An 11,468-nucleotide genomic window follows, 5' to 3' on the forward strand; every position below is an offset into this window, starting at 1 on the left:
ACTGTGTGTGAAATTGGCAATGCGCATGCGCGCGGCGCACAAACAATACACAACAATTTCCACATTTAATGATAATAATGATGGCGATAATAGTCGAAAATTAGTTAAACACGAATTATAACAAGCGAGAGAGGAAGAGAGCGAGGAGAGATCTCTGGAGTCAGGGAAAAAGGGTGCCCGTCCTAAGTGCCGCCAGCTGTTGTTTTGTTTTTTATTTTACAAAAAAAAAAAGATTGCTTTAGCCGACTTTTCAGAGCGGGGAGACCCAAAGCCAAGACTTAATTTGGCTCAGGTGGCGCGCAAATTCATGGAACAAATTTATAACAATTTTCTGATCAGCCAAACAGCAACATCAACAAATTACGAGCAGAAGGGGTTACTAGGCAAGGCAATCCACCAAATACGATTACTCCTCCATCCCATTAGCGGAAGCATTCATCTAGAAAACGAACCCAACAGAACATTCCATATAAACGAAGAACACTCTTACCTTTGGGCTTATTTTTGTCACGTCTCTCGTGTAAAGAATTTTTCCATTTAGCTACTTTATGGCTCATACTTATTGCATTTACGACCCGATGTTTTGACCCGAACTTTTTTGTCAAATGAACTTTGAAGTGACCGCTGGTAGGGAGGCTCTATTAATGGAGGGGTTTTAGTTTAACGATGATTACGTGATGATCTCTCTCGATTTATCCGCCCAAAAACTGACCACACACACACGTTTTCAAACGACAGCATGATATTAGAACTGGAAATTAGAGATGATGATGGTAGACCTCCCACTTGGAGGATGGCTAAGCGATGGGAATCCTTTTAGATAGTTTTTAATAGATTGGAGAAGCTTCTGAAGGTGGTTTTCTGCAAGAAGAACCTACCGATGGGCGCTGCTGCATGACGCTGAACGGAATCTTTCATCTAAGACCTTTTAGCACTGATATAACTCTATATTTTTTTCACTTGGAGTTAGATCACTATTTTCTTCTTCATTAACAAAGAATTCCTTTGACTCCTTCTAGATTTTCCCTAGATAACATCATCTCATTCTTCCTTAAAAGAATACCGTCTTCATGTCATATGATAACTCAATCAAAAGAACAAACGAGAGCAGCTTCTGTTTAACATTCGATACCCCCAAAAAGAGAACATTTCGAACAATTGCAAATAGATTATTGGAAATGAATACAAAACGAATGGTGAGGAAAGAATTTGCAAAGAAAAATCACCCGCTAAAAGCAGAACAAAAGATGTTCCTTAAGAAACTGAAATGAAAACCGCAAAAATGACAAATGTAAACGGCACCGCAGGATCAGGCATCAGGCAAGAGGCAGGCAGGACACGGACACCAGACCAGAATCCTGGGTGGGTTGTACCCTGAGGCAACACCTACAACATCGAATATAGAACGAACACTGATTCGTGTCCTTTCGTCCTTTTTTGGGTTTGGGTTTATGGCGTGGGTCGAGACGCCTGCGGCGTTGCAGGCGGCGCTGGAACAAACCACTTAGACGGGGACACGGACATGCTTGACCAGCACCAGGACCAGGACTTGGGTTACCATTTAGTTCCATGAAAAATCAGGCAATGTTTTAGGACCTATCCATATGTCAGCAACTGGCAGTTGTCTGAGTTGTCCTTTGCTACTGATATCAATATGTCCTAGGACTCTATTCCTTGACCCTCTTCTGCATCTGTTAGTAGGTTGTTTCTAGACCTTCTACCGTATTCCTTTGGCTAATCTCTGCTGCCTGCTTTTCAGCCAAATGTTGAGCCAAATGTACAGCCAAATGTTCAGCAAACTCTTAAGAGATCCTGCCCTGATAGCTGGGGCTACTTTGTTAACCAAATTTACACTCATCTTCAGACGATCAGAACGGCTGCAAGTTGCTGGCTTTTATCAGCTGAAAGTCATCAGTTGAATGCAACCTGCAACATGCCCCAAAGGATACGAAACCCTTCTAACTGCCACACAAATTCAATTTCAACTCCAGTTGCTGCTGCTTAAAATCAAAGGTGTTACTCCGCTTGACCCTTCGACGAAAGATATACTTAACCGAAACCGAAAAACACAAAGAAAACGAAACATAAAAAAGGGTAGCGTCAGAGGTAGAGGTTGAGAGCATCTGCCAATGAATGCGTAATGACCAACTGCCAAAAAGCAGTGAGGGACGACAGGCAGAAGGCCCCAAAAGAAGCGAAGGCGAAGGCGACGGAGACGGAGACTCAGACAAAAAACTGAAGCTAATGAACGACGCTGTTGAAAATCTACTATGAAGAAAAAGGCAGAAACCCTTGCGCTTACAGATGCCAATGAAGTACAGTGAATGATCGATATAGAGAGCTGAAAGATTTTGGAATAAAAAAAGGCAAAAGGAAGGCAGTGAAGGCCATTGTTTGAATATCTTTAAAAAATATGGCTCTAAAACTAGAAATAGCTTTAATTTATAAAAAAAAAATAAAAAAAATCAAATTTCGTTATGTTTTTAAGTGAGATGAATTTAAAAGAAATGTATTATATATTTTTTTAATTTAATTAAATATTTATATAATTTCAAACATTTTTTCCAGAATGAAAATGTATAATTTTTAATTTCAAAAAGTTGTATTTTCAATGAAAAATCAAACAATAGAAAAACCATGATATTATTTATGAAAAAAAATACAAAAATATTTTACATTTCAAAGTATTTTATACATATTTTTTAAAAATTATATTTCGACCAAAAACTGTTCTTGAAAATTACCAAAAGAACGCACAGAAAAGCCTAAAATATAAATAAAATATTACAGAAGTTCCACTCTATCTATGTTTATAGACTATTCACTCTATTGAGCATTCACTGTAGAAGCCAAAGAGTTGTCTACACAGAAAAAAAACAGTTGCCGAAGGGTTTGGACTGTGGTTCGGGTTCAGGTTCGGGTTGCGGAGTCAAAGTCAGTCAAATGATGGCAACAGCAGCAGCGCATGGCGCAATTATCGAGCCGGGTTTTAGGGATTTACCACCTGGACTGGCCTGAAGTTGGAGCAGCAGCAGCAGCCTGCTGTCTGTCTGTCTGCTGCTCCTCCTAACTGGTCCCGAAAGGGTTTTAGCCAGAAATTTAATTGAGCTGTGAACCGAGAAGTGATCTCGGTCGGTATCGAGACATCGAGACATCTGCCCGCTGCTTGACCTCTGTCTCGCTCTCTAAGTGGAACAAATGTCGGGAAAGACCTTCTAGCATAGGGCACGTGCCCTGCCTCATATTCCACTGAGAAGAGGCAACTGTACCTTTCGTCCTTGCTGCAACTGCAACTTCTACGGCAACTGCGGCTGCGCCTGGTCATGCGGCTGCCACCAGGTGCTACGCTGGACAACATTTTCTTGGTCTTATCAGTGGTCCTTGGGTCCTTTGTCCGGTTTCGAGTGGCTGTTCGTTTGTCCCCTGTCCACGGGCTGTCGTCGCTCTGCTTTGCCCCGTTGTGGTCCTTGCCGCGTGCTGCAATTGTTTCGCATTTTCGGTGTGCGTGTCCTTGCATCTTCGGCCATTGTTGTGATTCATTTTGTCAAATTTATATAAAATTTATTACAACTCACGGAAACCTCCAGAAAAATCACCATTTAATGGTGTCAAAATATGGAGTTGGGTCCCAGAAAAAAAATTCCATGCTTTCCTTTCTTTAATTTTTGGAATGAGGTTTTATGAGGGCACAATTTATTGCGTTGAAGAATCCGCGCTGAGAGCATCATTGAAAAGCATTGAAGGATGCTCAAAGATCATTGAAAAGCCTCATGGATCATGGTTGAATGGTTAAAGATAGAGAAGAGGATGTTTAGAAGGTATTATCTAAGCGGGAGATACTTCCAAATGGGATAGGGGTGTGGTTTTATAAGGGTAGATTAGATGGGCTTATAAGGAATTTTCTTAGCGGGGGATCCATTGATAGGAATTCTTTGGATGGAGATTCTTTTCTCTCCATGAAATATGTAAGAGAAGAGCTTCTTTCCTTAGTGATTCTTCAGTGAAGCAGAAATGTTACTTTAGAGACATATCAAAAGAGAAAAACTAACTAACTAAATAACTGATTGCTGTATCCATATGGTAGGGTATTATTCTAAAAATGAAGATATATTTCTCTGGATAATAGTCTCCTTCTTCGTCCACCTCTCAGAAACCTTTATTGATAGGCTTAAAATCTTTAATTTTTGATCTTAGTCCCTTTCTTAGTTCGCCTCTGATCTTTGAATTCTCTCCTGAATTTTCACGATTTTTCTGCTACAACGTCTTGCAAAGATCTTTTGATTCCATGCATTCTTTATTGATTTCAGCAGATTTTTCTGCTCGATCCTAAGGCTTGCATCTGATCTCTAAATTGAGTACGTTTTGATTTAAAAATGTTCTTCGAAATGCTGGCCTTTAGTGTAATATCATCTCTCCTGCCCTTATCTACCACCTGCAATTTGGGGATTGACTATAATATGATCTATCTTTGATCATATCAAGTTTTATTCTTGTATAAGGCAATAGATCTTTCAGAATACTCTCCTCTTTCACCTTTTAGAGTTCCATAAAACAAATTAGCCATGTAATCCCCATATCTATTCCTAGAACTACCTCTGTATTTTCTAAAATCCTCGATCGATAAGCGAAATTAGCAAACGAAATCCTTTAGCTACAATTTCCTGCCGAAGATTCCTTCAGATAAAATCCATTTGTTGCTTAATTACCAACTCGATTCTTATCCAAAACATCTCTAGGGAAAAACACCCACGACGCAAGCTAAAACCTGGCTCAAATAACCTTCTGGCTCTCCCATATTTAAGCCAAACCCAAAGGTCAGTCCACGTGCCATTGTCCAAAGGCCGAGCAGGTGAAGCATGAAATGCATTTCCACACAACCCGACCTCGAGTCTGTGGCCCATTGTTTTTTGGGCCAGAAACACCCACAGTGCGTGCGCATATGCAAATATTTTTCAAAGAGCAGCTGCCCCGAAAACAAAAGAGAAGCAACAGGCAGGATCAAATAGAAACCAGGACCAGGACTACAGCAAACAAAAGGTGGATTGCCTGTGGAACCTGCTGCTGCAGTCCAGAGGCCCTCCCTTTGAGGTATTTGCATTCTGGTCGAGGCCAAAGTGAAGTGGCCGGAACAGATGTATGTTTCACCTCGAACTTTTGGTCTATTGCACAACCAGAAGAGAGATCAACAAAACGAGAGCTAAAGGTACGGCGGAATACTCCGAAAAAGATTCACACATCTCGTCTCCTGTTCTCCTGTAAAAAATCACGCTTGAGTGTGAATTGCAGTTCGATGTGGATTTATGGTCATATAATAGAGAGCCAAAGAGCAGTTCCCAGAAAGGATTTGAAGCAAAAGCACGTACCATCTGAGAGGACACAGAACTCAATTGAGATCCCAGGCAGATGTCTTTTTTTGACTCTGAATTCAACATTCAAATCTCTCAATTTTGATAAGAAAAACAGAGAGAATGGTACCCCTTTGATGTGACAAATCAATCTGGCGAAGGAAAGGATCTGGCAATCTGAAAGGATTCTTCTATTGATGAAAGGATTCCCACTCTCCAAAGAAAAGTACAAATATTTCGAGGACACATTTGTGTGTCATGTTTGCGCAAAAATTCCCCCTCCGGCAAGCTGCAAAAATATGTATGACAATTGTTAGATGAATAGCCCCCTGCTGATATCTATATACGAGTGGAAGAGGGGTTAAGTGTGGGTAATTTGCGCCATTGACATCAATGGGTTAATTCAAATGTTGATCAAACATTGTGGGGGCACGGCACTGTGGATACAAGATACAAATACAGCTGTCAATGGATTTCACGCGTATTCCCTGAAAGGGTAGGGGTTTTTATGGAATAGGGTTCTATGACTATATGTGGGATAAGAAATGGAAAATATACTGGTTCAATGGGGAGTCTAAAGGAGGAATGAAAGGTGGTAAACTCCCTTAGATAAAACATTCATTGCAGAGGCTGCCATCTCTCATAGTTATTGGACTTTCAATGCCGTACTTTCACTCATTGAAAGTAGAAGTACTTCTTGTTGAAATCTTCTACAAAGTGTACCCATAGATATATCGTTTTTAGGTAAAACTTGACCAGCATCTTGTAGCAGAACCACCTGAAGGGCATACCCAATGAGAGGCCGAGACACCCGCACTATTCCATAGAAAGAAGTCCCCCGCAGGGCCAGAAGGCAGCGACGAGCTCTTTTGATGATTCCTTGATTCCTTTCAGAGGATTCCCAAAAGAGATTTTGCTTTTTTAAGAAGCATCGAAAGAAGTCGCTGCCAGCATTGTGCGTTGTGTGTGCGTGGAGGACAATGCTCCAGGCCAGGCCAGGCCCTAAAAAAGGAGCAGGACGAAGACGAAGACTGAAACTCGGACTGATCATGCGTGGTGTGATGTGTGCGTTGCAGCCTGTTGAAGGAAGAAACATCTGCCCCGCTCTTTAATGTTTTTTCCTTCGCTTCTTCTCTTTTTATGCTCCGTCTTCTTGTACATGGAACAGGATACTTACAAAGAGCTACAAAACCAGGCAGAGAGTGAGAGGCAGACTGTACTTCCCTCACTCGCCCGCTCACTCTGTCTCTAAAAGGACTGGCTTGTCATCTAGGAACAATGTCAAGGTCAAGCCCAGGAGCACGTGTCCTGCCCCGGCCCCTGCCGCTGCCTCTGCCATCTAGTAATTTTTACCAGTACTTTTTTTAATAGAAAAAATCTCTCAAAAACACGCAGGATGTGTGCGTATCCTGCTATAGTCGGCAGCATGTGCCCCACGCCAGCCAGCCAGCAGCTGTCACTAACGATGATCATCCTGTCAGGCGACAGGCAGATCCTTGGAGCGTGCGTGTCCTTCGTCGAAGTACTTTGAAAGCGTGAATGGAAAAAAATGATTTGATATTTTTTAGTCTATTTCCTGTGGTGCTGCCGTGGATCCATCCACACAGCTGCCTCTGCAATTAGCATATTGCCCTGTCCTGCACCCACATAATGTCATGTCCTGTGCCAGGACAGCAGCTGCTCCTCCTGCGTATCTCCATTCTATTTTGGTGAATATTTGGCAATTGCCTTCTGGTCTGTGCTGCAATCCTTTCGACAATTGCCTCCATTCGATGCAAACATTTGACAATACCCGGATTATCCTTTGGCTCAGGGCTCAATCCCTCAATTGTTTTCGCAATTTTGATATGATCCTTTGACAATTTTTGCAACTGTTTGGATTTCTATTTCCATTATATAGGGGACACTTTTGAAAGGGGTTCCGTGTTGTTGCAGATGGTTTCAGCGATCTTTCGTATGGCTAGACTTTATAGATATAGAAAACTGTTGGATCTAACATCAGAGTATACCATGAAGCTTACAATAGAGACAGGGCTTTGTTTAAGAAAGAGATTAAGTTAGAGTTCTCGAAAGATCACTGCAGGAGACTTTCTTTGTATGTAATCTTGGTGCAAAAAAGCCTTTGTTAGGCTTAGGCTTAGGTTTTACTAGAAGAACGACTTATCCTTTTATAGAAAGTAGATCAGAAAGTGTTGCCGGGTCTTTACTTTTCATTTTAAACTCTTTATTTAATTGACTTTGTTCAATCTTATGGTATCATATACCACTGTTCTTCACTCAGGAACAAGTCATATGATTTTGTTCTCCTTTCTCTTTCCTACCCTTCCGTATTCCTCATCACCTTTCCACCTTTAGCGGCCTCCCAAGTATTACACCTTATCATTATTTCAAAGGTACCTTCACCATCTTTTAGATACCACATCTCTCTTCAAGGATCATAACTCATCATTTTCTTATCACATCGGAAATTAAAAGAAAAAAAAACTAATTCCAATTAGGGGACCTAGAAATCTATGGAAACCCCAGCAATATTTCCAATTAATTTCGGGGCATTTGTCGAACAGCAAGACATTTGTTTGTCTACTATTTTTTATGGAACACGGTCTCAGGTGAAAGACAGGACGCCTGACCATGTCCTTGGCCAGGTCCTGTCCTAATCTCTAATCGCCCCGTCACGCTGTCCCCTGAATTGAAGGCAGGAGAGTAGAGTCCTCACCTCGGACTCATTTGAGACGCTTTAAAACCGGCGATAAAGATCGGCAGGTTCAAGCTGCCGGCAGGAGACGGCAGGTAGTCCTTTGCCCATTGTCCTGCTCACGATTTGCGCTCTCCGTGTCCTGCAGCCGTCCTGCAGCAGCTAGCAGCCGGCATTTAAAATGTTGCAATGTGCATTGTATAATTTATATCATAATTCTCCATGCATTGTCCACGATCCCGATGCGGTCCGGACCTGGTCCCTACTTTATGGCCATCCTGCACTGCAGCTTTATCCTGTTGCTTCGTCCTGGGGCTTATCTTGATTTCAATTGTAGCTGTAGCTGGACGGGGGTCTCCCTGAATTTGTAGCCTGTTCAGGTTTTTTAAAAGAGACAGAAAAAAGAGAGAATTGAGACATCTGGGAATGGGAATTGCTTGATTGATTTGTGGGTGCAGGAGAGAGCGAAAGAGAGAGCTTGGGGATCAGCGAAAAAGAAGGCCCTTAAAGGGTTAGTTGGTAAAGACTTTAAGACCCATATTTTCAAGTGGAAAGATAGAGATCCCTACCAAGAAACTCTTCAATCTTTTCGCCCAAGATCTGCCATTTTCTCCCGCCCCATGCCCATGATCGATCGATCCTTTGTGATCCTTTTGTGAATTTCCCTAAATTTCCTTAGAGAAGCATGTAATCCCCTTAAGCCTCTACGCCCAAAATCAATTATAATCGTATTGGCAAACAGATCTCTTCGGGGTGTCACCTTTCTTGGTGCCCTTCTTGCAAAAAGAGCAAACGACTTCCTGCCGATCATGCAAATTATTCTTTGGGCGCAAAGGAAATGCTAGAAGGAAAAACCCATAGAAAACCTGTTCCGGAAACCTTTGAACCTGTAAGTGATATTGAGGAGTATTTTCCTTGGGAAAATTTGCCCACAAAACGATGATCGGTATACAGCAAAAACTTCCGGTCTGGCGCAAAAAAAAAAAATAGAGGAAGCGCCCGCCGATTCGGATGTCGATCGGAAGACAAAAGATGCGTAGGGTAGGTAGAGAATCAGAACCAGAACCAAAACCAAAGCCAGAGAGAGAAGAGATCTCTCTGTGTACCTGTCATGACGACAGATGCGTCGTTCCAAGGATGCAAAGATACTCCAGAGGATGCGGAAGCGACTGCCTAAGGAATCAAAACAAAAACCAAGAAAAAAATAAGAAAACATATGAATAAGAAACGGAAATAACAGCAGTTCCAGTTTCAGACCCGTCCCCCATACCCAGTCCTCAAACTGCGATTCCTGTTTTCTCGAATCTCTGTGCAACAGTTGTCCAAAAAAAAATCACAACTGTTCCTTGTCCGCGGTTTCGTTTTTGAATTTATTTCCATTTTTACAGCCACCGAAGCAGTCATCCATCCAGGCAGTATGTTGCCTTTTCTTTCAGCGATTCCTCCATGTGTGAAGAGCATTAAAAACTGTGGAGAGGATGGCTGGAGGATGGATGCTGCGGTTTGATAATGTCAAACATGTGTCCACCGAGACGCTGTGCATGCCTAATGAGGATGGGATGCACCTTTTGATGGCTGGGAATACGACAAAGAGGTCCCTAACGGCAATCGAACATGTGGGAAGATTCTCATTCTGATTGAAAAAATAGTCAATGGGAAATGAAAGGGGTTTGTCAGAGTGATGGAAGTTAGGGAAGTAAAAGAGATAATGGGGAAATGAATGTTAGGAAATGATAGGATTCTGTAAAGTGTTGATATGGGTTTTCGACTAATTAATAAACTTTTTTATAATTCTGATGATATTTTCTAGCATATAAAGCACCCAAAATGGATGAGGATAAACAATTTTAGATAGAAGCAGATCAATAATGATCGAATGAATGATAGAAAATGGATGTAAAATGAAAGAATGAAAAAAGTGCGAGAAATCTTAGAGATATGAAAAGGTTTTATATTGAAAATAGCATTTCCTAATAGCAAAGCAAATCCTAATCAAAAATAACATCCTTATTTCATCATCTTTGACAGTCAACCTTTCCAAATATCTATCCCCCAACAGCCACTTCAACCACTGACAATCCAACAATCTGACTCATCTTTAGACCCCAGCGCCACTTCACACCAATTTGTAGTCGCCTCACATTATGGCCATTTGCATTTTGTCCAAAAACCGCACGAAAATGGAGCATTTCGGAGCAACATTTCGAATGCTCGATGCGAATATTTATTGCCGGAGAAACCCCAACTGCATGCGGGAGTTAAATGTAACAAGATTTCAATCGAAATGATGCACAATGAATAAAAATAAATATATATAAATTCAGGAAATTAATGAGCCATATTTTTGCGATGCAGAGAGCCAAAGACAAAGCTCGAGGCTGGGAAGCGCGATCGATCCTGGTCTGGGAACGAGGGCGTGATGATTGCATTTTAATGAACAAATTAAAAATCAATGCCCAACCGACAACCGACAACCGACCGACGACTGATGATAACACGTACATTGTACTTAAATTAAACGAATCGAAACAAAATTTGTTAACTTAAAAGAGGGACCAAGGGGGTGCTGAGAGGAGGAGTACGTACCTTTAAGAACTGTCGATCGAACACCGATCGTGAGAATGGAAATGGCGACAATGTCGAATGCCGAATGCCGACGCTGCTGCTGTTGCTGTCTTCGCCTGCCTCCTGAACCCCATAAATCTTCATAAGCTTGTCACGTTTCCAGTGCAACAGCTACTCGTAAATATCTGGCAGAGAGGCACAGAGAGACCCACCAAACCACTGGCGAGAGTCTTCTTCCCCCCCAAAAACAGCCACCAAAAAAAGAGGAAGTTTAAGAGTATTTCGAATAAAGGATACCTGGGCCTCGGGGCTTGATAAATTCTTCCAAAAAGTTCTCTAAATAATACAGAACCTAAGGACTGTGGAGGGTTATATGAAATTCAAGCAGTAAGAATTATAGGAACTTGTTGAATTTTAATAAATAGTTAGATAATGATTTTTTGAATCTACATATGAAATTTGAGGGTGATATCTCTACAATTGTGGAAACTATGACCTCAAATCATGTTCATTATTGGACTCAGAGAGGTTTATGATCCTTACTTTATGCCTGTAGCTCTTCCACTCTTCAAGACTCCTCCACGAATCTAGTTCCAAGTAGCTAGTGCTCTTTATCATACTTTTGATAGTAAATAGTTTAAAGAACCTCCACAAGCCCATACACCCTCCTACACCCACCTTTAAAGGGTACCACACACCAAAAAATAAAATAAAATAAAAGAAAATCCACTTCATACAGAGCTCCTCAGCGGATTAACAATTATTTTGACATCAAATAGCCGCACGCCCGAATCGGACGAGAGAGTTTTGGAGCTCAACACAGGGTCTTGGTTGCGGGAGTGGGGGAATGGGTCTTGGATCTT

The sequence above is a fragment of the Drosophila pseudoobscura genome, chromosome 2, assembly GCF_009870125.1.
Source record: "Drosophila pseudoobscura strain MV-25-SWS-2005 chromosome 2, UCI_Dpse_MV25, whole genome shotgun sequence".
In the NCBI taxonomy this organism is placed as follows: domain Eukaryota; kingdom Metazoa; phylum Arthropoda; class Insecta; order Diptera; family Drosophilidae; genus Drosophila; species Drosophila pseudoobscura.